At 41.6% G+C, this 27,610-nt stretch overlaps 1 protein-coding gene across 9 annotated transcripts in view; it reads left to right on the top strand.

The window, feature by feature from the left end:
• pcdh15b (protocadherin-related 15b) overlaps positions 1-27,610 on the top strand; it is a 1,538,224-nt gene that overhangs the window by 651,034 nt on the left and 859,580 nt on the right. For 2 of the 9 annotated variants that reach the window (XM_087999062.1, XM_087999059.1), the window contains exon 1: positions 26,199-26,600. The exons of the other annotated variants lie outside the window; for them this stretch is intronic. The gene's annotated coding sequence lies outside the window, so the exon portion shown is untranslated. Of the gene's footprint in view, positions 1-26,198; positions 26,601-27,610 lie in introns of those variants that run through there. 9 annotated transcript variants of the gene reach the window in all.

Here is a 27,610-nt window from a genome sequence, read left to right as displayed (position 1 = left end):
AAGTTGAAACTTTATTGCTGGAACAGCACAGCAGGTCAGGCAGCATCCAGGGAACAGGAGTTTTGGGCACAGGCCCTTCTTCAGGAATGAGCAGAGAGTGTTCAGCAGGAGAAGATAAAAGGTAGGGAGGAGGGACTTGGAGGAGGGGCGTTGGAAATGTGATATGTGGAAAGAGGTCAAGGTGAGGGTGATAGGTCGGAGTAGGATGGAGGCGGAGAGGTTAAGAAGAAGACTGCAGGTCAGGAAGGCGGTGCCGGGCTGGAGGGATCCGGCTGAGACAAGGTGGGAGGGGGGATGAAGAAACTGGTGAAGTCCAAGTTCATCCCCTGCGGTTGGAGGGTTCCCAGTCGGAAGATAAGACGCTCCTCCTCCGACCGTCGGGTTGTTGTGGTTTGGCGGTGGATGAGTCCAATGACCTGCATATCCTCGGTGGAGTGGGAGGGGGAGTTGAAATGCTGTGCTACAGGTTGGTTGGGTTGGTTCGTCCGGGTGGCCCAGAGGTGCTCTCTGAATCGCTCCGCAAGTAGGCGGCCTGTCTCCCCAATATAGAGGAGGCCACACCAGCTGCAGCGGATGCAGTAGATGATGTGGGTGGAGGCCAATATAGAGGAGGCCACACCGGCTGCAGCTGGTGTGGCCTCCTCTATATTGGGGAGACAGGCCGCCTACTTGCGGAGCGATTCAGAGAGCACCTCTGGGCCACCCGGACGAACCAACCCAACCAACCTGTAGCACAGCATTTCAACTCCCCCTCCCACTCCACCGAGGATATGCAGGTCATTGGACTCATCCACCGCCAAACCACAACAACCCGACGGTCGGAGGAGGAGCGTCTTATCTTCCGACTGGGAACCCTCCAACCGCAGGGGATGAACTTGGACTTCACCAGTTTCTTCATCCCCCCTCCCCCCACCTTGTCTCAGCCGGATCCCTCCAGCCCGGCACCGCCTTCCTGACCTGCAGTCTTCTTCTTGACCTCTCCGCCTCCATCCTACTCCGACCTATCACCCTCACCTTGACCTCTTTCCACATATCACATTTCCAACGCCCCTCCTCCAAGTCCCTCCTCCCTACCTTTTATCTTCTCCTGCTGAACACTCTCTGCTCATTCCTGAAGAAGGGCCTGTGCCCGAAACGTCGAATCTCCTGTTCCCTGGATGCTGCCTGACCTGCTGTGCTGTTCCAGCAATGAAGTCCATATAGATCACATCTGTAGCTCTGCCCTCATCAATCCTCTTTGTTACTTATTCAAAAAAACTCAATCAAGTTTGTGAGACATGATTTCCCATGCACAAAGCCATGTTGACTATCCCTAATAAGTCCTTGCCTTTCCAAGTACATGTACATCCTGTCCCTCAGGATTCCCTCCAACAACTTGCCCACCACTGACATCAGGCTCACTGGTCTATAGTTCCCTGGCTTGTCCTTACCACCCTTCTTAAACAGTGGCACCATGTTAGCCAACCTCCAGCCTTCCAGCACCTCACCTGTGACTACTGATGATACAAATATCTCGGCAAGAGGCCCAGCAATCACTTCTCTGGCTTCCCACAGAGTTCTAGAGTACACCTGATCAGGTCCTGGGGATTTATGCTTTTCAAGACATCCAGCACTTCCTCTTCTGTAATATGGACATTTTGCAAGGTGTCACCAAGTATTTCACTACTTTCTATACCTTCCATATCCTTTTCCACAGTAAATGCTTATGCAAAATACATGTTTAGTATCTCCCTCATTTTCTGTGGCTCCACACAAAGGCTGCCTTGTTGGTCTTTGAGGGGCCCTATTCTGTCCCTAGTTACCCTTTTGTCCTTATTCTATTTGTAAAAACCCTTTGGATTCTCCTTAATTCTATTTGCCAAAGCTATCTCATGTCCCCTTTTTGCCCTCCTGATTTCCCTTTTAAGATTACACCTTCATACTGTTGTAAGGATTCACTCGATCTATCCTGCCTATACCTTACATATGCTTTCTTCTTCTTCTAAACCAAACCCTCAATTTCTCTAGTCTTCCAGCATTCCCTATACCTACCAGCCTTTCCTTTCACCCTAACTTGAATATACTGTCTCTGGATTCTCATAATCTCATTTCTGAAGGCTTCCCATTTTCCAGCCATACCTTCACCTGCGAACATCTGCCCTCAATCAGCTTTTGAAAGTTCTTGCCTAATACTGTCAAAATTGGCCTTTCTCCAATTTACAACTTCAACTTTTAGATTCGGTCTATTCTTTTCCATCACTATTTAAAATCTAATAGAATTATGGTCGCTGGCTCCAAAGTGCTCCCCCACTGACACCTCAGTCACCTGCCCTGCCTTATTTCCCAAGAGTAGGTCAGGTTTTGCACCTTCTCTAGTAGGTACATTCACATACTGAATCATAACATTTTCTTGTACACACTTAACAAGTTCCTCTCCATCTAAACCCTTAACACTATGGCAGTCCCAATCTATGTTTGGAAAGTTAAAATTCCATACCATAACCACCCTATTATTTTTACAGATAGTTGAGATCTCCTTACAAGTTTGTTTCTCAATTTCCCTGACTATTGAGGGGTCTATGATACAATCCCAATAAGGTGATCATCCCTTTCTTATTTCTCCGTTCCACCCAAATAACTTCCCTGGATGTATTTCCGGGAATATCCTCCCTCAGCACAGCTGTAATGCTATCCCTTATCAAAAATGCCACTCCCCCTCTTCTCTTGCCTCCCTTTCTATCCTTCCTGTAGCATTTGTATCCTAGAACATTAAGCTGTCAGTCCTGCCCATTCCTGAGCCATGTTTCTGTAATTGTTATGATATCCCAGTCCCATGTTCCTAACCATGCCCAGAGTTCATCTGCCCTCCCTGTTAGGCCCCTTGCATTGAAATTAATGCAGTTTAATTTATTAGTCCTACCTTGTCCCTGCCTGTCCTGACTGACTCACTTCTATTCTCAACTGTACCAGTCTCAGATTGATCTCTTTCCTCACTATCTCTCAAATGCAGTATTTATTTGGGAGTGGCTCGGTGGCTCAGTGGTTAGCACTGGTGCCTCACAGCGCCAGGGACCCAGGTTCGATTCCATCTCAGGTGACTGTCTGTGTGGAGTTTACACATTCTACCCGTGTCTGCATGGTTTCCTCCAGGTGCTCCGGTTTCCTCCCATGGTCCAAAGATGTGCAGGTCAGATGAATTGGCCTTGCTAAATTGCCCATAGTGTTAGGTGCATTCATCAGAGGGAAATGGGTCTTGGTGGGTTACTCTTCAGAGGGTCGGTGTGGATTTGTTGGGCTGAAGAGCCTGTTTCCGCACTGTAGGGGAATCTAATCTAATCATATCACTTCTGTGTAGTTATGCTTGTATGCAGGGTTGCTCCAATTACAGAATGCATCTTCTGAAATTTCCTTTCATTGCAGATCACTGTTTGTGAAAATCAATTGAAAACTATACTGCTGATGGCCTAGCAACAACTATTGACTAAGACAACATAATAAGATATAAACATTATGTGACCGGCTTTTAACATAAAGGCATGTTCCAGTTACACTATACCGCAATTCATTTATGCTTCCCTGCAAATGATCCCAAGGTGATCATCCTGAATGTGATCAGGATCACTTCCCTTTTGTTAGAATTGAGACAATTTGAAGACTGCCATTAAAAAAAAAACTTGAAATAGAATACCAGCTATAACAACCAGATAAAGATGGGTAAATTGGCTTCCCTCTTTAACTTCCTTGGTTGACCTGAACAAAGACTTTATTTTTAGTTAGCAACTTCATTACGCTTGAACTAAAATGAAGTTCACCAGTTCAAAATTAAGGGCCAATTCAATTACAAGGGTTTTTTTGAATGAAAGAAAAAGGAATTTTATTACATATTAATCACAAGCAACATGATAAAGCATAACATCAAGCACACTTATAAACAGGTGTAAATATTTAAAAGGAGAGAGTCTTGTGAAAAAAGGAAGATAAAATAATATTTTAAAAGTCCTTTGTGGTGTTAGGTTCTGACCTGAGATAATAGTTATTGATTTGATGTCTTATATCCTCAGCAGCACCAAAATTTGTAGATATTCCCATTTCCTTAATTACTTTACTAAAATAATCCTGCTGCCTGCAGCTTTAATAAACAATGACCACATGAATCACGGTTTTAAATTAGTCTTCATTTCAGCAGCTTTAAAAGATAAATATGATGTCTACTTTGCAACTTTACAGTTGTTCCTGTTTCACCTTTTTTTGTTCCCCTTGGAAGATCCCTGCTTACTGTGGTTTAAATAATTCCCTCCTTTAATGTAATTTTAATTGAAGGATCTACTTTTTCTGTGAACTTAATGAAGGCTTCTAACTTTCAACTTCCAATGGACCAGGACTGCTTAGTCCTTTAATGTACTCTCTTGTCACTCTAATTCTGATTGCATTATGTCCCCCCATGATCTCACTTTAAATAGCTTTTGTACTGTTGGTTTCCCTTGCTGCAGTCATGCATGCCTGCTATGGTGGCAACTCTTGATCTGAGTTGTAACTACTTTCTTTCCCAGTCAGTAATATGTGATATTTTTGAAGTTTTCTCTTATCCACCAGTGAGTTTGGCTTTAATGACAAAACCCATGATGTTTTTTTGCTCTCCAGCTGAACCATGACCCAGGATTGCTCCATCAGACTACTGCCACATGGTGTAGTGTGTATCTGCTTCAGATAATTCATTTTCTTTCTCCAAGTGACTGTAGACTCTCCTGCTACAAGAGATGCCTTATTGAGTCTGAGATGCTTTCATCATTAATTGTAGATTTTTCCTTGTTGAATCTTGCCACAAGATCATCATCGGGAGGATTCTTAAGTGTTCAAATCTTCATGCTGTTGAATATGAGTGTAGGAGCAGTCAAATTAGAGCTGAGTGTGAAGATGCTGAAAAGTTTTCAGACCTCCAGTACTGGTCACCATGTTGTTTGTACAGATAGACTGAGCCTGCACCTCATCACATGGTGGATGAAGTCACCACTATTCTCTTTGCAATGTAGGGATCTACAGAGCTTACATGGGCCTAGTGCTGATGGGGAGGTGTCAGTGTTGAACTGGAAAGGACAAGGTCAGAAGTCACACAATGCCAGGTTATAGTCCAACAGGTTTATTTGAAATCACAACTACAAGAGGCTGTTTTATTGAATAAGAAATTGTTTATTGCTTATTAACTATTTTCTTGTTACATTAATAAGATGAATGTATGATAGACTCCTCAAATCGTAAGGAAATAGGAACATAGGAACAGAATAGGCCAGTCAGCCTGCTCACCATTCAGTGAGATCATAGCTATTGAACACTTCAATGCTTCCACCTAATCCCCAACTCCTGTATGTCACTGCTAATCATGCATTAATCATAGAAACATAGAAAATGGGAGCAACTCTATCTTCAACATATTGAATTACTGATCCTCCAAAGCCTTCTGTGGTGGACAATCCCAAAGGTTCACAACTCTAGAGTGAAATAATTACTCCCTATTTCCAAATAAGGAGCATTCCCTCATTTTAAAGATGTACTGCTTGGTTTTAGACACTCCAACCAGAAGAAACACCTTATCTGCATATACCCTCTATATTCCTTTGAGTAGTTTGCAGGTTTCAATTAGATTAGAGTTTCAAAGAATGAGGGGTTGAGAACTCAGGCCTAGCTTGTATATTTTTCATATGACATCACTGCGGTGGGTGGTGATTATCATAGTTATCCGAATTGACCTTTTCAGACTCTTGGATAAGATTTACAAAAAAACTCAATCGTTTTCAACTTTATGCTTTTGTCAAGAACTTCTGTGGAGGTTTGGCTGGTTACTGTGCATTTAGGATCAAGGATATACTGGGGACCTGTACTTCTGTCTTTTAGATTTTTTTTTGTTTGCAGTCCTTGGAGCAGGACATCTAATGTCTGAAAGTGTCAAAAGAGTTTCTGGGACTTGTGTATCCCATTGACACAACAAAATTATCACTTTGTATTGTATTCACATGCTCAATTTTAAAGCTTAAGTGGCTTAAAGCAGGCATACCACGTAATTATTACCAAAACTGCTTCACTGGAGAACACATTGTGATTTTCAAGGTCTTTCATTTCGCCAATTGATAACACTCCATTTTCAGGAGCATGCTGAGCTATGCTGCAAAAGCTTAACCAAGGGTAAGACACCTTGTATATTCACATATTGTTTAAAAAGCTAACAGCTTTCATAGATTGAAAGCTGAAACACACAGGAAACTAAAGATTGAGACCTCCTTTGCATTGGAGGTCAGACTCATGTCAACGTCAAACACAAAGCAGAATAGTTTAACGTCTGATGCAAACAGTTGAAAGGTGAGTAACCAGAAAAAAAAAGAGTAAATTATTTTGTTTCCTTTGAATGCATTAGATGGAGAGCCATTAACTCTGTATTCACTGGTGGAATTGAACCTCACAAATTTGAGCTGCAGTGTCCAATAACCCTACGACAAATCACCTACATTTGTGGAAAGATAGGAAGCTTTTTTTTTATACAAGTAAACTAGTAATCCTTTGTGAGGGGATTAATAAATATTTTCATCATTTATAGCAGTTTTCCAATCTCTGAGAGCTCCTGTATCAACCCATTTGAAACAGCTTATGAAAAAGATAATGTCATTTTTTTTCAGCGGGGAAAGAGTGTACAACTCCTAGGCATGACAGATTTCAGCAGACCACTGGTGTAATGTTCCAGGGGATGCATATCTGCACATCAACCTGTACTGTTGTTCAGGTTTGGGAGGGTTAGGTCTTTTCAAGATTGCTTATTCTAAGTTCTTTGATTCATTTTTCATTTCTTTCAGTGTCTCAAATCTTGGGAGTTGCCGAAGAATTGACAAACATACCTCGTACCCCCAGTTGCAAGTACAATACTATCCAGCCTAGAATTAATGGGACTGAACATTTCTGATCACAGCACCACCCTGCCTAAGGCTGGCATAACTTCAGCTGCCTGCTTTGGTTCCCGCTGAGAGCGCAAATCAGACTGTAAGCTCCTTAAGCATTTTAAGCACTGTGAAATGCTAATTAATATTTCTCAATTGCTCAAAGCTCTTAAGAAACTTGAAGCTGGTTCCTGTTCAGACCAGATTTTTTTTTCCTTGCTCGGTGATGCAGCAGTAATTTTTCTTTCTGGTTTCTCATGTACATTATTTTAACTCTCACAACTCCGCGCACCTGCACCTCAGAGCCACACACCAGCATCATGCACTTGAGAATATTCTATTGCTCTCAGACCTGGGAATCACCTTTCCCTCTGCATTTGTTGCACAGTCCTCCCCAGAACCCAAAGAGGGCAGCACGAATGCTCTTAATCCCTGCGGCCTATATCTTTAAGGGACCCAGGTTCAGACAGCCTTCTATGCCCAATCTGAGCAAGGTTGTCCCCCGTAACTGAGAGATCAAATTGGTGAGAAGCTGCTGTTCCAACAATTGGATATCCTGTCTCTCTTCTGGTCCTCCAATCACAGTCTGCTCCTGTCCCTCCTTTCCTGCTGATCATATTGTATAGGACCCAAGGTGTATCGCAAAGCTGTTAGGGGCTAAAAAGAGAGGCAGAATAAAGAGCCCAGAAACATAAGAACCAGGGTCCATGATTTCCCTGCCTTACCCTGATCCTCCCATAATCTGCAAATATGTTCCTCGCTGCATCATTCCTCCAAATTCACACCCAATACTCCTAATTTATGTATCATCTCTTCTAGTGTGCATTCATATTATAAATATGAAAAGGGCGACTGGGTACATTGAATAGTCCTATAAAAGAAAAAAGGTGTGGTGGTATGAGTCATAGAATCATAGTTTTTTTTAACAACATTGTAGGAGTAGGTGGTCCTTCAGCCTATTGTGTCCATACCAGTCATTAGGCAACTATCCATTCAAATCACATTTTCCAACTCTTGGCCAGTACAGTTCACCGAAATAATTTTTAAATATCTTGAGGATTCCAGCCTCCATCACCCTTTAGAGGGGATTTGAGGAAATAATTTTTCACCCAGAGGATTGTGGGTACCTGCAGTTCCCACTCCTCCCCTTAAAACCATGACCACTGGTTATTGACTCCTCTACTGAGGGGAAAGGTCTGAATGACACCATTTTGTGTTGTGTCAATTCTATGATGACCATAATGCATTGTGCCTGCATCAAAAAGATCTTTCTTCCAAATTGCCATTTTTTTGGCAGCCTTTCTAAGCATTGCATTTGAATTCAAAAGTCAGATCTGTAGTGCCACTGAAAATGTGTAACATGCCTTTAGAAGCATCCAGTGGGTATGCTGGAAGCTATGTTATCGTGATATCACACAACCGTACCGGATTCCATGACAGCCACTTCCATAATTTTGACAATAATGGTCTATTCAACACATCTTGTCACTCGGTGATAAATTATTCAGCTGCAAGAGGAATTTGGCACTCGGGTTGCTTCAAGGGCCAAGTGCCCAACTTGTAAAACAAGGTAATTTTGAGTAACCATTTCCATTGAAAAGTCTCAAAGTATTTTGGAGCATTTTCAACACAATGATGCATTCCTGGATTTAACAGAGTATTTGCTGCATCTGCACAGGGAGGGCAGAATAGATGTGACCTGTCCACATATACGCTACAACCAGCAAAAGTTTTGCCTCTGGGTTTGTGGCAGGATGGGTAGGTGGAATAGAAGCTTCAGGGGTGTGGTGTTGGGGAGGGTGGCAAGCTCTGGCATGTCCTCTACAAAGATCAAGATAGGTTCCTTCATATCAGTTAGCGGAAGTTGCCTGGCAGGTCAGTCAATGTACACAGCATTACAAAGTGCATACTCATCAGCATTCTCTGGCATGCCATCACATTTTCATCTGAGTCCCCCATATCTGAAGTCTCTTAGCATTTCCCCCTCTAGTGAGCTGGCAAATAATACATATATTACACCTCGCCTGGCTGCAGCCGACTCCTGGTGTCTCCACATGCTGACCATAAATCCCAGTTTCTGTTGCTCTCTTCTCCTACTCAGGCTGCCACTGAAAGCAGTGACTCGGAGTGGAGATTGGAGTGGCAAGACACAGCTGGTGGAAGGAGAGCCAGATATCCACAGTCAAGCCATATGCAACTTGCTCCATCATGCCTGATGTTCACTTTGATAAAGCAGGAACATATCATTATCTCCAGCATTCATGGTGGAGGAGAGATCATCTTGAAGAACAGAACCTTTATCATCTGCTATTGGCAAACCTCAGTCCAGCTCCTAACGGGTGTTGAGGCAGCCAATAGCATGAAAAACATTTGGTTACGGATGAAAGAAATTATAGCAAAAAGATTGCTGCTGCCTACCTCTTCTATGGGTACAAAATCACAGCCTCTGCAAAAAAAACATGATTTTTATCTCTATGTGCCCTTACTCATTCTGAAAGCTGGGTACGTTGTAACTCGACCTTCCCGCCATTGTTACTTTGGATACTATGGACGTTCCCAGCAAATAGTGTTGTGTGGTGGACATGATGAACAACCACATCAAAGAAAATATACTTTGCTATTTTGTATTTATTTGCAACATATGCATTCATGGGTTAATAATTTCCTGTTGGGCTCAGAGTAATTTCACACTTCGAGGCTAGATAATCACGTAGCGTACACTATCGTTTTATTTCCCTGAACTACAGCCAAAGAAGTCACGGATAGAAAATTACATCCACTGCTTATAGGTTTTCTCACAATGCAGAAATTTGAGTATCAAAAACATACTCACAATACTCCTTCATCAATCCATTTAATTTACATAAACACCGTAGCTGTTGCACTCAGAATTTGTAATACATTCCATGCGATAAAACTGTAGGTCTTCAGACTCGTCATGGGGATTCACAGATGGGGGTATATTAAATATCTTGGATAATAAAGACATATGAACTAGGAACAGAAGTAGGCCACTTCGCCTGTTGAGCCTATTCCGCCATCCAGTAAATTAATGGCTGATTCTGTTGTCACCTTAACTCTACTTTCCCACCTATTCTCCTCACACTTTACTCCCTTGTGGATCAAAATTCTGTCTAACTGCACCTTGAATATATTCAGTGATCCAGCCTTCACTTCCATCTGTGGAATAGAATTCAAAAGACTAATAACCCGCCAGGAGAAGAAATAATGCTGGCACTTCCTGTTGTTTCTGTTGCAGTATAACCTTTGCTTCAAATCCTGCTGAAACTTCATCCTTTATTCAATTCATTGCTCACTGGATAATTACATCCTGATAAGTTCAGTCCCAAACAGCACTACAAATCTCTGTTTACTTCTGGTTAGCAGATTCTGACCATGTGATGTTGGTCTCCCTATTTCCTGAACTCTCACTCTTCAACTCATCAGAAGAAATCAATGCAGGTGCTTATTTGGTCGATAACTTACTCGCCCTTTTTTATTCCTTTTTACATCTCAGTGCAGTTGTCACCTCAAATGCTCAAACTGATTAGTTAAAACACCTACCTGTCACTTCAAGTTACTTTTCCTACCTCTCGACTTCTTCAGGCTGCTGTTCCTTCAGAGGAGGTTTCTTTTTAACACTCTCCATGTGTTTTTGGTAATTTCCAAGTAATCTTTGGGGAAAAACAGTTAATTTAATGAAAGCGGCACATCTCCATGACTTGAGGCTATATTTTCTCTCCTGCCTTTCATCAGTTCCAAATCCTGCTATCTTATTATACATTTTATTGCTCTGTACACGTTTGATGGAGTTTGAGGTATTTGTTGAGGAAAATACAAGTTTGTATCTCATTTATTAGTGAGACACAGTGATTAATTAAATTACCAACCTGAATGTAATGTTATTTTTCAGGCATTGGAGCTTCTAGAACAGGTAGCATTGTGCTGTGGATGTGTGGGTGTCTCCAGAAAGGTAATTTGATTTTCACTTCTGAACATTTGGAAAGAGCATGGCTATCAAAAGGAAACCATTCATTATTATTAATCTCCAATAAAATACATTAATTTGTACAGAGTACAGTGTCACAAGAGATTTACTAAAGTATATGAAATCATACATCTAATATACATTCATCACAGATTAGAGGTTACACTTGGTTATGGATGCAAAGCAACTGCTTTGTTTTAAAAAGTGAGTCTAGCATTGACTTACAGCTTAATAAATTGCAAGCCGACATAAATAGTCTTTGATTAATTTGAGCTCTTCATAGTTGCAATTAGTTGGATTTGCCCACATAGAGCAGTGAAGGTGCTGTCTTATGACTCAGTGGTGTGCCTCTACATTTGGTTTCAAGTCCCACGTGCCATGGAAATTTATCCTAACATGTCTGAACAGGTTGATTAAAAATTAATATATTTTAGAATGGCAAAGGAACAAGCCAGGTTAACAGTGTATTAAGAACCAACGTCGAGTGGGTTCTGCTGGGAGTGTTCAAATTTCTTACTTCGACAACACAATCTCCCCTATCACAAATCAGACTTGTAAAATTTGGATTAATAAGGTCGACAGCTTTTCTTTATTTTCTTTATTCTTTAGTATATACAACCAGGCTTTTTTAGAACAGAAATTTAAGGAATGTTTTTAACTCTGGATAGGAATTGGATGTGAAGTAGGCTAAAATTGAGAACTATCTGATGCATGAGTCATGAGCTATTGAAAGTCCTTACCTCCTCTGGGTTGTTTGACTGCCCCATGCCAGCTCTTGCCAACTAGGGGGTGGAGTTGTGATAAAACTCTGTTTTTAGAGATCCATCTAGGCTGACCTTAACAAATTTAATTAATTGGATACTAGGTTGGGAAAGATCAGTTGAATTGATCAGTTAACAATCAGGAAACACTTCTAACCCTGACCTAGATATTAGCAAGACCACTTATTAAGTTTTCACTGGTGGGTTGGAAAATGTATGGGCTTAGTTCAGGCTCATTATTAAAATGTCACAAATGCTCCAATGACATAATGTGGACACTATACTTGCATTTAAATGAATGCTGCTCAAAGGCAGATGACCATGTCTTACCTATATTCAGGCTAGCAAAAATGATTGGTGCAGTTTTGAAGCACTTCAGAAATGCACTGCAAACCCTTTCTTGCACTGGGTCTGTCAGATAGTCAGGGAAAGTTCAAGCCATTTTCTTTCTGGTACTGACACAAATTTCTACTTTTTCGTAGGTAAGATTTAAAAACCCTATTCTACAACAATTATAAGCATTTGGTTTACTCTTTACAGTTGTTACTTTTACAAGATGTTAGTTTTAAAATTGGTCAGTGGCTGCAGTTTTCAGTTCAGTAGCTAGCAGAAAATTAACAAATAAAGAACTTGAAGGGAAATCTCAGCTATGATCTCAAAACAAAACCCCAAATATATAAATAGAAAGCAGGAATTATCAGTAGTGCTTTGCCTGAGGCCCACAGAAGATGTTACCTAGTTGGATGACGAAATGTCTGAAAATGAACCTTCTAGCTCAGCGAGCAAACCTACATCCAAAACCTCAACCTGAGCCACAAATCTTCTCAAAATCTTGTTAGGGATTCACATTGGTTCTGATAAAGAATGGGAAGAGGACATGAGATCTGACACAACAGTAGCTGCTCCTGGCGAAAAATACATGGGGCAAAATGACATAAGATCATGAAGAAAAAGGAGCAGAAGCAGACCACTGTACTCCATCTGCCACTTTGTAAGATATGTGTGGGGTCAAGGACTAAGCTGCCCAATAAACAAGTGTGTGTGTGTATGGTGGTAGGAAAGTGTGCAAGGGAGTGCTCCGATATGGAGAAAGGGGAGGGGTGTGGGTCAGGCTATGTTTGAATTGGGAACAAGTAGAGCGTTCAGTGCCAGATTTAATAACCTAGTCCCCCCTCACACTTCATACCCTGAGACATTGAGACTTCCTGCAAAATACCACTGCATGCCAGTACACTCCACAGTGGATATGCAAAGAAAATCCTCAAAAAAAAAAACCTATGAAAACCACATCGAATCTGAACTTCAGTGAGTGCCTGTTTTAGCCATCTCTAGATATGCACAAATTCTGGAGGTCATCAGTTCGGAACAAAATTGTGTACTACTCTTGACTGTTAAGTAGCTTTGTTCTCAGGTCCCTGCACATTTTACAGGAATCTGTTTATATCTTAAGCATTTTTCTGGTTGTGGAGATATATTGTGTACACATCTTCCTGAGGAAAAATGGCATGCGTACTTCAATTCATCAAATATTTTGTTCTACTGGGTGTTTCGTGAAGTGCGATGTAATTTCTTGGATCAAACACCATTGCCATTAGGATTTGGTCTGAATGTCTCCCGACACATGAGCTTGTTTAACACAGAAACTGGGTTCTTCCTGAGACAGGCATCTTGAAGTTTATTAACAGCACCATTTTCACAGCTAAAAGATCTCACAGTTATATTTAGCCTACTGATATTATGGCCACGTCACATAGCAGTAACACATATCTGGTCTACTGTGATGGAAATGCACTGCATTGACTCTATTCAAAGGTGTTGTGAGGAACTTAAAAGGCACACTGCATTTCTCGGATCTATGCAAAAATATAGCAAATTGAAAATGATTACTCTGATTTAATGGGCATTCAAGTTGGCTCCAATGCAACCAATTCCTGATTTAACAAAGGCACATTGAGATTAATGCAAGTAAACTGCATGCCAAGGTTATGGATTTCTGAATATGTGTGGGTGCTTATCACTGAAATTAACATTTCCAAACTACGATTGTTAAGAAAATTTATAGCTCAGATTGAGGTTCAGGTTGTAGGTTTGCTCACTGAACTGGCAGGTTTGCTTTCAGACAGTTCGTCACCATGCTAGGTAACATCATCAGTGAGCCTCCGGTGAAGCGCTAGTGTTCTGTTTTCTATTTATGTGTCTAGGTCTCCTAAGGTGAGTGTTATTTTTCTCAGAGGTTGGTAAGTGGTGTCCAAATCGATATGTTTATTGATGGAATTCTAGTTTGAATATCAGGCCTCAAGGAATTCCCATGCGTGTACCTGTTTAGCCTGTCCTAGGATAGTCCTGGGACATGTTGTCCCAGAAGTGATGTCATTCTTTGTCTGCATGTAAGGATACTAGTGATAGTGGATCATGTCTTTTAGTGGTTGGTTGGTATTCATGTATCCTGTTTTCTGCCTGTCTATCTGATGCAGTAAAAACAATGACTGCAGATGCTGGAAACCAGATTCTGGATTAGTGGTGCTGGAAGAGCACAGCAATTCAGGCAGCATCCGAGGACAGGCAAAATCGACATTTCGGGCAAAAGCCCTTCATCAGGAATAAAGGCAGAGAGCCTGAAGCATGGAGAGATAAGCTAGAGGAGGGTGGGGGTGGGGAGAGAGTAGCATAGAGTACAATAGGTCAGTGGGGAAGGAGATGAAGGTGATAGGTCAGGGAAGAGAGGGTGGAGTGGATAGGTGGAAAAGGAGCTGGGCAGGTCGGACAAGTCCGGACAAGTCGAGTTGCTGGAGGTTAGAAACTAGGATGAGGTGGGGGAAGGGGAAATGAGGAAACTGTTGAAATCCACATTGATGCCCTGGGGTTGAAGTGTTCCGAGGCGGAAGATAAGGCGTTCTTCCTCCAGGCGTCTGGTGGTGAGGGAGCGGCGGTGGAGGAGGCCCAGCACCTCCATATCCTCGGCAGAGTGGGAGGGGGAGTTGAAATGTTGAGCCACTGGGCGATTTGGGTGATTGATGCGGGTGTCTCTGAGATGTTCCCTAAAGCGCTCTGCTAGGAGGCGCCCAGTCTCCCCAATGTAGAGGAGACCGCATCGGGAGCAACGGATACAATAGATGATATTAGTGGATGTGCAGGTAAAACTTTGATGGATGTGGAAGGCTCCTTTAGGGCCTTGGATGGAGGTGAGGGAGGAGGTGTGGGCACAGGTTTTACAGTTCCTGCGGTGGCAGGGGAAAGTGCCAGGATGGGAGGGTGGGTCGTAGGGGGGCGTGGACCTGACCAGGTAGTCACGGAGGGAACGGTCTTTGCGGAAGGCGGAGAGGGGCGGGGAGGGAAATATATCCCTGGTGGTGGGGTCTGTTTGGAGGTGGCGGAAATGTCGGCGGATGATTTGGTTTATGCGAAGGTTGGTAGGGTGGAAGGTGAGCACCAGGGGCGTTCTGTCCTTGTTGCGGTTGGAGGGGTTGGGTCTGAGGGCGGAGGTGCGGGATAGGGATGAGATGCGTTGGAGGGCATCTTTAACCACGTGGGAAGGGAAATTGCGGTCTCTAAAGAAGGAGGCCATCTGGTGTGTTCTATGGTGGAACCGCTCCTCCTGGGAGCAGATACGGCGGAGGCGGAGGAATTGGGAATACGGGATGGCATTTTTGCAAGAGGTAGGGTGGGAAGAGGTGTAATCCAGGTAGCTGTGGGAGTCGGTGGGTTTGTAGAAAATGTCAGTGTCAAGTCGGTCGTCACTGATGGAGATGGAGAGGTCCAGGAAGGGGAGGGAGGTGTCAGAGATGGTCCAGGTAAATTTAAGGTCAGGGTGGAATGTGTTGGTGAAGTTGATGAATTGCTCAACCTCCTCGCGGGAGCACGAGGTGGCGCCAATGCAGTCATCAATGTAGCGGAGGAAGAGGTGGGGAGTGGTGCCGGTGTAATTACGGAAGATCAACTGCTCTACGTAGCCAACAAAGTGTTCAAATGCCTTCCTTGATCCGGGCAAAGAACATTTGCCACAGTAGTCAGAACTCAGGCATCCTAAACACTTTGCCGGCCCAGCGGAGTTGGGTTTGGATGATCATGGTTGCTGTTGTTAGATGCTTCAAGGATACTGATGTTAGTACACCTGAGCTCCTAGCTGTTACAGAGAATGCATCTCAAACAATGTTGATGGTACTTTTTAAGGGTCTGGAGGTGGCATATATATGTAGTCCAAGTTTTGGAGCCATAAAGATCAGTCAGAAGGATGACTGCCTTATACTAAGGATCTTAGCATCAACATAGATATCATGTTGGTCAAAGACTCTAATCTTTAAGCATCTGAAGGAGGTGCTCATAAATTGAATGCAATGTTGAATCTCTGCATCGATGCAGTGTCTGTTACAGTTCTTGCATGGTGTTTTATAAATGACATTCGTTTTGCTGGTTTTTGGTGTAGGATCCTTTTAGGTTCATCATAGTTGTTTCGGTATATGGGTTGATGGGCTACCATGATGGCAAGGGATCGGGGTAGTCTGGTAGTCATCTCCGAGATGTCTTTGATGTATGGTAGCGTGGCTAGAGTGGATCACTAGTATCACTAGTATCTTAGCAGAAGCAGTTATACAGTAATTCGAACAAACAGCTATCCCCACAATCCATCCCAAACTTTGGGTCCGCCATGTGGATGACACCTTTGTCACCACAAAATGGAACAAATTAGAGGAAATCTACTACATCATCAACAACATCCTTATTGGCATAAAATTCACAAAAGAGGAGGAGAACAACAACAGATTCCCTTCCCTAGATGTCACAGTGGAACAAACAATTCATAGAGAACTGCAGACCTGCATCTACAGGAAAGCAACACACACAAGACCAGATACTCAACTACAGGAGCAATCATCCCAACACCCACAAATGGAGCTGCATCAGGACATTATTTAAATGGGCCACATCACACTGCAGCACCCAAGAACTATGAGATGAAGAAAAATACCCTATACAGCATTTTCAAGAAGTACGGGTACCCGATAAACACGGTCCGCCAATTCTTAAACAACAAACCCAAACAAGTAGACACAACACTCCTAGAAACTCTAGCCACACTACCATACATCAAAGATATCTTGGAGATGACTACCAGACTACTCTGACCATTGACATCATAGTACCCCACAAACCTACCGACACACTGAAACAGCCACTGATGAACTGAAAGAACCTGTACCAACAACCAGCAAAACGAATGTCATTTACAAAATACCATGCAAGGACTGTAACAAACACTACATCAGACAGACAGGCAGAAAACAAGCCACCATGATACACAACACCACTGGCCACCAGACGACATGACCCATTATCACTAGTATTCTTAAACAGAGACTCACATGGAAATTCATAGAGGCCTGGCATTGAAACTAGAAATCCATCAATAAACACATCGATTTGGAGCTCACTTACCAACCTCTGAGAAAAAGAATTGGAAATTATATCACCACCCTTTAACAGACAAAGACACGTAAATAGAGTGTGGGACAGAGCACCAGTGCTTCACCGGATGCTCACTGATTATGTTACCTAGTATGGTGACAAAATATCTTGAAACAAACCTTCCAGCTCAGTGAGCAAACCTATAATTTCCTAACTACATTAATAAGACTTTTAAATTGTTTTTAAGTTGACTACAAGTTTTACTTCAGCAGCATGGCTGTCTCAGGAATTTGGAAACTGATGAGGGAAATGGTAATAATTTAGAGTAGAGGGTCAAATGGTTATTTAAACTTGCCATCATCCCATCTGATAAAAGTTCATTTATAGCTGCTGTGTTCTCAGTTCCCTCTGACAACTGCTTGGCAGAGAATGTTTGTCTGGATATAGCTTTACTCAACCATTGAGAATCTAAAATCAACTTGATTGGTCAGGAAGCACCATGGACATACTTTATTGTTGTGCCTCACTGGGATAGTGTGCTGGAAATTAGCAACTCCCTGCTGTTCTGGGAGCTGTCATGAAAGTTAAAGATTTTCAAAACTGTAGAATTGCCTAATTTTGCTTATGTTTAGACCCAAGTTGACATAAAGCATGCACTGGGTGTTTCTGTTCTTCACAAGTATTAATGTTTATTATAATTAAATGCACTCTAACTACAGTTAGACAATTTAGAACTATTGTTCATTTGTGGGATGTGGGTGTCGCTGGCTTGCCATAATTTATTGCCTGTCCCTAGTTGCCCTTCAGATGATGATGGTGAACTGCCTTCTTGAACTGCAGTGGTCCACCTGCTATGGGTTGACCCATAATGCCATGAGGGAGGGATTTCCAGAATTTTGACCCAGCAACAGTGAAGGAACAGTGATATACTTCCAAGTCAGGATGGTGAGTGGCTTGGAGGGAAACTTGAAGGTGGTGGTGTTCCCATATATCTGCTGCCCTTGTCCTTTGAGATGGAAGTGGCCATGGGTTTGAATGGTGCTGTCTGAGGATCTTGGATGAAGTTCTGCAGTGCATCTTGTAGCTCGTACACACTGCTGCTACTGATTGTCAATGGTGGAAGGAGTGGATTCTTCTGGATATAGTGCCAATCAAGTGTGCTGCTTTGTCCTTAATAGTGTCAAGCTACTTGAGTGTTGATGGAGCTGCAATCGTCCAAGCAAGTGGGGAGTATTCCATCACACTCTTGACATGCGTCTTGCAGATGGTACACAGGCTTTGGGGAGTCAACAGGTGTGTTACTTGTTGTGATATTCCTAGCCTCTGACCTGCTCTTAAAGCCACTGTGTTTGTGTAGTGAGTCCAGTTGTGTTTGTGGTCAATGATAACACCCAGGGTGTTGGTTGTGGGGGATTCAGTGAAGGCAACACCACTAAATGTCAAGAAGTGGTGGTGGTTACATTTTACTAGTTAATGTTCTAACTTCTTTTTGACCTCCCCCTTGCACTCACACATGCAGACAGACTTAGAAGGGTGTTATGGACAGAAGGATCACTGGAAAAACAATTCATTGGCCTCTGTTTATACGATCTGCTGAGATGATTCTTGTCAGAGAAATTAAGGTTTGCAGATGATTCTTGTGCTGATCAGAATGATGCTGTTTGGTCTTCATTCTCCAGATACTTTCACTGGTTTGCAGGACATGCAGGGTTGCTGCTTCAATTTTTATAAGTTCTCTAATTTTTTATTTAAAGTCAGCAGCTTGCAGCAAGTTCTGGGAGATGAATAGGTTCATTTTCTTCAGCTTTAAAGTGGGTTTTGCTGCAGAGAACAGACAGCTGGTGAGGACCTGATGCCTTTTCCCTAACTTGCTCATCTTCCGAAACTGATCAGTTACCTCAGAACAAATCACATAGTTATTAGCAGGCAGAAGGCATTTGCTGTTGATGACTGGTCACTATTCCACAGACCATTCATCTACTTGTTGCCAGCTAAATCTTCATTTGTTCACAGCCTTGGCTCTAGCTAGTCTGCACTTTCTCCCACTACTACTTGAACCAGCAGATGTGTAAACAGTGCTTACAATTAGTGTCAGGTTATTTACTTTTAAAACATCCAGTAATCCTTCAGCAATCCCTCACTTTAAAACAGTCCCTTCGTCGTTTCAATACTTTTTTTTTGAAAACCCTGAAAAATAAAACAAAAGACACCAGTCTTTACAATGAACAAATAGAAGGGGAAAACCATAAGTACTCATGAAAGTGATGATATAGGATTAATTCCTGTGAAGGTGAGACATGCAAAGGATACCAGTGGAGGAGAACAAAGAGGCTCATCCAGGAGACTATGCTGGACATGGGACAAAGGATGAAGAGGTCCATAAATTGCAAGACCAGACACATATACTCATGTGTGACAAGATGGACAACCTATTACAGTATTACAAAGGTTCACATATGTCAAGCAGATTCACTGGTTTTGGTTTTCGGAATGAAACAAATGAAATGACAAATTGGCATTCGGGATACAACAAAAGGCAGGATCAGGAAGTGGTGTAAGTGACCCAATTTATTGTGGTGTGAAGAGACAGAGTTTCAATGTTACTTTTTCTCAAACTTCCATTTGCAAATCCACGGTGAAAAACAAAATTTTCCTTGTGCACTTCCTGCTACCTCTGTGGTGCATTCATTGTGACTACGTGAGAGATGACAGGAAGCTGCTTCTTTTTCTAGCCTGACCTTTGAAGTGCTTTACCTCTAAGCTGTGTGGTTCCTGGAGCCTTGCACTAAAGTATGTGTTCCACCTGTACATGTGCAGTGACAGATTAAGCTGTCATAGTCACAGAGTTCATAGAGATGTACAGCATAGAAACAGACCCTTTGGTCCAACCAATCCATGCCGACCAAATATCTCAACCCAATCTAGTCCCATCTGCCAGCACCTGGCCCATATCCCTCCAACCCCTTCCTATTCATATACCCATCCAGATGCCTTTTAATGTTTTGCAATTGTACCAGCCTCCACCACTTCCTCTGGCAGCTCATTCCATATATGTACCACCCTCTGCGCGAAAAAGTTGCCCCTTAGGTCCCTTTTATATCTTTCGTCTCTCACCCTAAACCTATGCCCTCTAGTTCTGGACTCCCAAACCCCAGGGAAAAGATTTTACCTATTTATCCTATCCATGCCCCTCATAATTTTGTAAACCTCTATAAGGTCACCCTTCAGCCTCCTACGCTCCAGGGAAAACAGCCCCAGCCTGTTCAGCATCTCCCTATAGCTCAAATCCTCCAACCCTGGCAACATCCTTGTAAATCTTTTCTGAACCCTTTCAAGTTTCACAACATCTTTCCAATAGGAAGGAGACCAGAATTGCACACAATATTCCAACAGTGGCCTAACCAATGTCCTGTACAGACACAACATGATGTCCCAACTCCTGTACTCAATACTCTGACCAATAAACGAAAGCATACCAAAAGCCTTCTTCACTATCCTATCTACCTGCGACTCCACTTTCAAGGAGCTATGAACCGGCACTCCAAGGTCTCTATGTTCAGCAAAGCTCCCTAGGACCTTACCATTAAGTGTATAAGTTCTGCTAAGATTTGCTTTCCCAAAATGCAGCACCTCGCATTTATCTGAATTAAACTCCATCTGCCAATTCTCGGCCCATTGGCCCATCTGATCAAGATCCTGTTGTAATCTGAGGCAACCTTCTTCGCTGTCCACTTCACCTCCAATTTTGGTGTCATCTGCAAACTTACTAACTGTATCTCTTATGCTCACATCCAAATCATTTATGTAAATGACAAAAAGTAGAGGACCCAGTGCCGGTCCTTGTGGCACTCCACTGGTCACAGGCCTCCAGTCTGAAAAACAACCCTCCACCACCACCCTCTGTCTTCTGTTAAACCAAGGGGTGACATCTTTTGCACTGGCTGGGAGCAGTTTGAGTGGAGTTTCCACTGCACTTCCTCCTCTTGTTACTAACCACCTGGGATAATACCACATCACTCCTGCAGTTCTGCAAACCAGCTTGGTTTGTATCAATGACTCATTGTGAGGCCATGGATAAAGTGCCTGCCATGGATAAAGTACCTGACAGAAAAGAGGAAATATTAAGTTTGTACTGTCATATTGGCCTGCATGGATTCATTTGAGAGCAATGCTTGAAGCTCCATGAAATTCCATGGTGGACTTTCTCACAATTCCCTGCCCTAACAATCCAATAGAAAATCTCTATCCTTTCCAAGATTATGCATGTTGACAGTGCAAAGCACATCTGTTTGTACCCAGCAAGTTGTTGATGCAGTTTCTTTTACTTCTCACTCAGGGCACCTAGGTTTAGTATCCATCTCTAATGGAGCAACACATAAGGTAGATTATTCGTGCCCAACCTTTTCCAATGTGCATGTTCCGGGGCTGTCCCTGCCACCAATAAAATGGTGTCTGCTGTTGCTCATTTGTAAAATCATAATTTGAAAACCCTGTCATCTGCGGTGCATAGTTATCCCCCGGACGATCAAGTTCCTTTGAGGTATCCTCGTCCTGGATGGCCTACAACATTTGTTATATGTGTGAATGCCCTAGGAGACAAAACAGGTATAATTTAGTTGTGACAAAGAAACATTCTTCACAATGGCAATGCCATGTCTTCTCTTGGTTAAGTCACTGATGAAATGAAATTAGTGCACGTGTCACAGATGCTTGTAAATCAGTCACTATTTGTGAAATCCATGCCTCTCCATCTCCAGTTGAGGAGAACACAGTAGTGTCACCTATTTCCAGGTACCCCTACTCTGCACTTGTGAACTGGAATATCTGTGCTGGTTAACCTTTGATCTTCATCCCATGGCTTGTGTTTTGCTCTCTTCTCCTACATGAGTGGTAAAACACAGACATGCATCTGTGAAAGTTAGGTTGTCTACTGATTTGCATGAGGACATGGGTAACATTCAATTAGGGTGGATGAATGGGAAGTGATGAAATGGAAATTTAAAGCTGGATGCTGCTGATTTGATGTGAAAATGTTTAAAGTGATGTATCAAAGAAGAAGGGTGATGAGGGAAAAAAAAACAATTTTTCACATGGCGAGTTGTTAAACCATGGAATGTACTGCCTGGAAATGTGATGGAGGCAGTTTCGATTAAGGCACTGAAGAGCATTGGAAGTTTTGTGTTGGATTGTAATAATGTGCAGGTGCATCGGGAAAAGACGGGAAATTGACATGAGATAATCTAGCTGAATAAGCTAGGTGGTGCAGGCTCAATGGGCCGAATGGGCTCCTTCTGTAATAATTGTGATTCAGTGAAAGTTGAGTGAATGTAAGGCTGTACAGTAAATGGTTAACTGCATTGATACACAGACAATAGTATTGAGCAGGTGCATAAGGAGCAATATCATCATGACATCAGATCACATGGGACTTGATTGAAGAAGGCACAAGCAAAGCCTTGCTCTATTTTGCTTACATAGTTTGTAAGCAGCTTGCATTAGTTTTCTGCTTGTTCCCCATAACTCTGACTCCTAACAATGTTCCAACATGGCAGGAAGTTGTGAACACATCCAGAAAAAATGGTGGGAAGTGGCAAGTGAAGTCCAATAACAGTGGGCAGCTGGGGCAGGCAAATAACAAAAGACTTCAACTACTAGGATTCACTTGGAAAACTACCCACAATAGTCACCTGACTAGCTCGCAACAGATACAATGGGGAGACAACTAAGTCTCCACGATTGCTTAGTGGAGAGAAAGTGGAGGGAAAGCAGCCAAGGAATACTGAATGCTAAGCATTGCATTCGAGAGACTATTTTAAGATGTATCCGTTCTTTCATGTCAACATTGTGGTTGAATCTGAATTTCTCTAACCATCCTCCATCATTCATTAGAAATTAGGAGGTATCACAATAAAATTAAAAGGATGGATTCAGGTCATCTTTTGCTCTAATGGAACTGGCTATGATCTTCTGTTTAATAAGAAGCAATGATAATTAGGAATGACAAACATAGGTGCTTGTGTAACTTTGAATTTTCTTTCTTGATCAGCTGAATCAGAAATTGAAGTTGTCTCGTTATGCTGTGAGTCAGGCGCCATTAAAGAAACAGTCCCTAGGATCACAAGATCATTCCCTTTTCTTTGAGGAAGGTCTAGAAGATGTGGGAACTGGATACACCAAAAACGATGGTGACCAGTCATGATGGAACATTCTAGTCCCTGGACCCGAAGCATTAACTCCAATTTCTATCCACAGATGCTGCCAGACGTGCCGAGCTTTTCCAGCAATTCCTGTTTTTGATTCTAAATCTTAATTTGCTTTACTAGGAAAGAGTCCAAGAGATGAAAGGCACGACAGATGTTATTTTGTATTAAGCTGGACCGATCTATACTCTTTTTACTTCAGTGAAAATGATGATGATGTTTATGTTGTCCATTTCTTGAGGAAAATCGCACATTTGTTGAAGGTAATAAGCAGATGAATATGACTGTTTATTCCAATGACTCTGCCGATAACCTGCAAGACTGATTGCAAATAACCAACAAAGCATGGAGTACAAGATTATTAGTCTGTACAAATGTTAGCTGAAATTTGAAAACGAACCTTATCTTCAAGTGATAGATGTATTTAAATTTTCTTTCAGTAAAGGAGCAAGGATCCAAAGCACTTCCAGGGCTGAGCAATGCCGTAGGAAAGCTTAAAGCCGAGCATCAAATGGAGATTGAAGTTTTAAAATTTATCAAGTTTCAGAGAAGTCTAACTTCTTAAAAGAGACTGGTGAACTTAAAACACAACTATTAGCAATCAGGCAGCACAATCAAGCCACAGAAGAATTCACACATTTGAAATGGTGCAACAAAAGTGACAGCATTTCATTTCAGGGATGTACAAATGCTGTAGCACATCCAAAGGATTTATAAAAGCATCAGATGAAAGTGTTGGTTGTAGAGCAACAATCTGCAGAAGCACTAACACGAGCTGTGCTTCCTATTACCAATGTGGCTCTTGTAGAGAAAATGCTGAATAGAAATGTTGAACTTTCAAGTAAACCTGCAGAACAGAGGACAACACGAGAACATTTTGGAATAATAGAATCCCTACAATGCACAAAAAGGTCATTCAGTCTATTGTATCTGCACTGACCCTCTGACAACCATCCCACTCAGAGCCCCCCCGCCCCCCGCCCCCCGCCCCCCCCCCCCCCCCCCCCCCCAGACTGTCTCCTTAACTCCACATTTACCATGGCCAAGCCACCTAATCTAAGAACATCTTTGGATTGTGGGAGAAAATGAGAACATCCGGCAGAAACCCATGCAGATGTGGGAAGAATGTGCCAACCTCACACAGGGTCACCACAGACTGGAATCAAATCTGAGTCCTTGGCCCTGTGAGCTGACCAAAAAAAAATCCCTACTGTGTAGGAAGTGGTGATTCTGCCCATCAAATCTGCACTGATCTTCTGAAGACCATCCTATCTCATTCCTGTAACTTGCATTTACTGTGGCCAATCCTCCTAATTTGCACAACCCTGGACACTGCAGGACAATTTAGCATGACCAATCCATCTCACCTGCACATCTTCGATTGTGGGAGGAAACCGGAGCACACAAATGAAACCTATACAGACACAGGGAGAATGTGCAAACTCCAAGCAGATAGCCACCCAAGAGTGGAGTCGAACCTGGGTCCCTGACACTGTGAGTGTTCCAGGAGATTAAAACATAGAATGTAGTTCAATTCAACAAGTTCATATTTTCCTAACTTGTTTTCTATCTTCTACCAAAGATCTGGGCACGATGTTGCTGCTGCTGACCTCAACTACCCATATCCATACATCCTTGGAGAGCAATCCATATTTCTCGGCCATTATTGGTTAAATGCACATGCATTCTTTTTCTCTCTGAATCCTGTGCAACCCCCAACATGACATTGTTAAACCTCGTTACTGCTCTTTCTCTGTCACTCATCCTAAGTGGCCCTAAATTCAATTTTTTATCTGCTATTTTACTGACTTCTGTTTAACAAATCACATTGCAGGTGCAAATCAAGCCCAATACATAGCTTAGAGAAAGTCTAAATTTATTGATTCAATGGAGTTGAATTTGCAGAATCCTGACTTGCTTGGTTGGTTCCCAGGTATCCCTCATGCGATTCCACTTCCCCCACACAGAAGTCTCTCTTAGATTACTATCAAGGTTATTGATCCTGGGTTACATCACTTCCTTTTTTTAAACAAGCTTATACGGTTTCAAATAGAATCTTGGCTGGTCAATACTCCATAGTTATTTCCAGTACAAATGTAAGGTGTGTACTTGAAAGTGTACTAACTGCTATTCTATGTGTCTATAACCACATGTTTGTTGAAATTGAAGGCTTGTGTTTTAAATGCATGCATACTTTTTTAAGATATGTTAATTATCAGGCTTTTCAATATATTTTTCTTAAAATTCGAAGAAGAACCTATCAGTACGGTTTTTATTGGGACATTGTCTCCAAAATAATGTGTGTATTTTAATGCCAGTTACCAATTTTGACTTTGTCAGTACAGATGCTGAATATGATACAATTTAATCCCTCACTGTGAACAGATGGACATTTTGTTGTCCATGCTGCATACTATTCCCAGTCACAACCATAATCAGTTTCTATCAAACCTCTCTTGTCAATCATTAATCACCAATATCATATATATGTATATGCATTTATGCAAAAGGAGTAAGATCAAAATGTATTGGTGTATTTCTGCAAATCTTGTTCTTGAACCATGCTTATGTTTTGCATGAAATAATAAATCCTTATTTGGCTATCAATTTAATTTGTTAATTATATTTTAAATTGCATTGGAAGAATAAATTCCCTTTGCTTTCCTCAAAGGTATTTAAATGATTTTGTTTAAGTAATGTAAAGTATGAAAGGCATTAATTCAAACATTATATTGCACTCACAGTATAATTACATTTATGTTGTTGAAGGTTTACCTGGATTTACCTTGTGTGTTCAGAGACTTTAATCAGATTACTGCTTGGTGTCAGCTAAAATTGTCAACCAATTCTAGTCACTAGATTACGAGGTTACATACATGGTGGGAAAGAATAGAGGTGGATTGTGTGAGAGACTGTAAAGCATTCAGAGTGAGAGAGCACTGGACAACCCAGTAATCATCCACTGAATAAAAGAGTGTTCACAGAGTTCTGACACCTGGTGTTAATTTATATGAAGGACTTGCCAGGGTCCGCTTAAAACCTCTTAGCTGTCTTCAGCATTTGCTGTGAAGTCTGGGAAACTAATTGTCATAGGTTCACTGAGGACCTGGATTGTAAAATGGAGCTGCATACAGAGGACAGAAGAAAATTTGCTCAGATAAATAGCTGGCTGCTTGATCATTGAAAAATATTGAATGTGACTCCACAGCAAACGGATGTTGTGTAGTTATTTTGGGGAAAATGCCAACAAAGACAGCTCTGGATATCATGATATCAAATACTAATTTCTTATCTGTTGGACCGGCTATCTGTGAACAAAGAATGTGTTGAAGTTCGAGGTTTTAGTTCAGTAAGTATTATCATTGCTATGGGAATGAAAAATTGTCAGATGTATGAAGATGGATTCTGAGAAATAATGGGTAAAGAAATGATTTTGTTTCACTGGTATAATTCAAAAGTTAAACAAGTGAAGTGGAAAAAAATGTTTTTGTGTCAGCGTATTTTCAGTAGCAAAGTGTCTATTAAGTTTTATTTTCTAATAATGTTGACTCAGCTTAGGTTAGTCGTTGTAAACTCAACTATAAAAGCTATTTATAATGCCGTGAATGAAAAAATTACAGTTCATTAAAAAAAACTTTTATAATACATGTGCAGCTTTCAACCTTCAGTGCTATGAGTCTACTAAAATTAATTATCTTGAAGTCATAGTTCCATATGATACATATTATTGCTTCATCCACTAAGGACATTTTGTTCAGATGATATTGAATTGTCACTGCAATTAATTTAAACATTAAGACAGCAGAAGGGCAATGTAACTGATTCTTGCAAAGTATAACATGCAATACTATCCACAACAGTGTTTCATTACTTTGTGTGAGATCACTTGCACCCAACCATGAAGAGCTTTGTGTTTTTTTTTTGGAATCATTTATTCAGCTGTATAATCTTGGTTCAAACTTGATCAGTATGAATTCCAATTAAAATCCCTATATGTCAAAGGAATGTTTAGTAATTATCATGTTGAACTATTTCAATGTTAAAGTAACGCAAAAAAAGCACAGCCTTTTTTTTTAACCTACAGTTAATCCAGAGTGAAGTGTATTGCACATTTTTTGTATTTAAATTTAAATTACATAAACAATGGTGTTTAAGGGGTGACAGGCAATTTGAAAAAGATTGCTGTTTACATGATATTTTATTGTGGTATTGTATCACAGTATAAAATAATCACCCTGGCAACTATTGAATTTCTACAGCAGAGGATGCCTGCTGTTTGAGGAAGGTATCTTTTAGAGCGGTTCCTGATGTTCACGTGTCTTAAACAAGTGCTCATCATGGAGATGAGGAAAACAAAGT

This window comes from Chiloscyllium plagiosum, unplaced genomic scaffold, assembly GCF_037043375.1.
Source record: "Chiloscyllium plagiosum isolate Xiang-an unplaced genomic scaffold, Cpla_swu_hap1 HiC_scaffold_22, whole genome shotgun sequence".
In the NCBI taxonomy this organism is placed as follows: Eukaryota; Metazoa; Chordata; class Chondrichthyes; order Orectolobiformes; family Hemiscylliidae; genus Chiloscyllium; species Chiloscyllium plagiosum.
The sequence above is the reverse complement of the archived record's forward strand: the minus strand, read 5'-3'. Positions and strand labels throughout refer to the sequence as shown.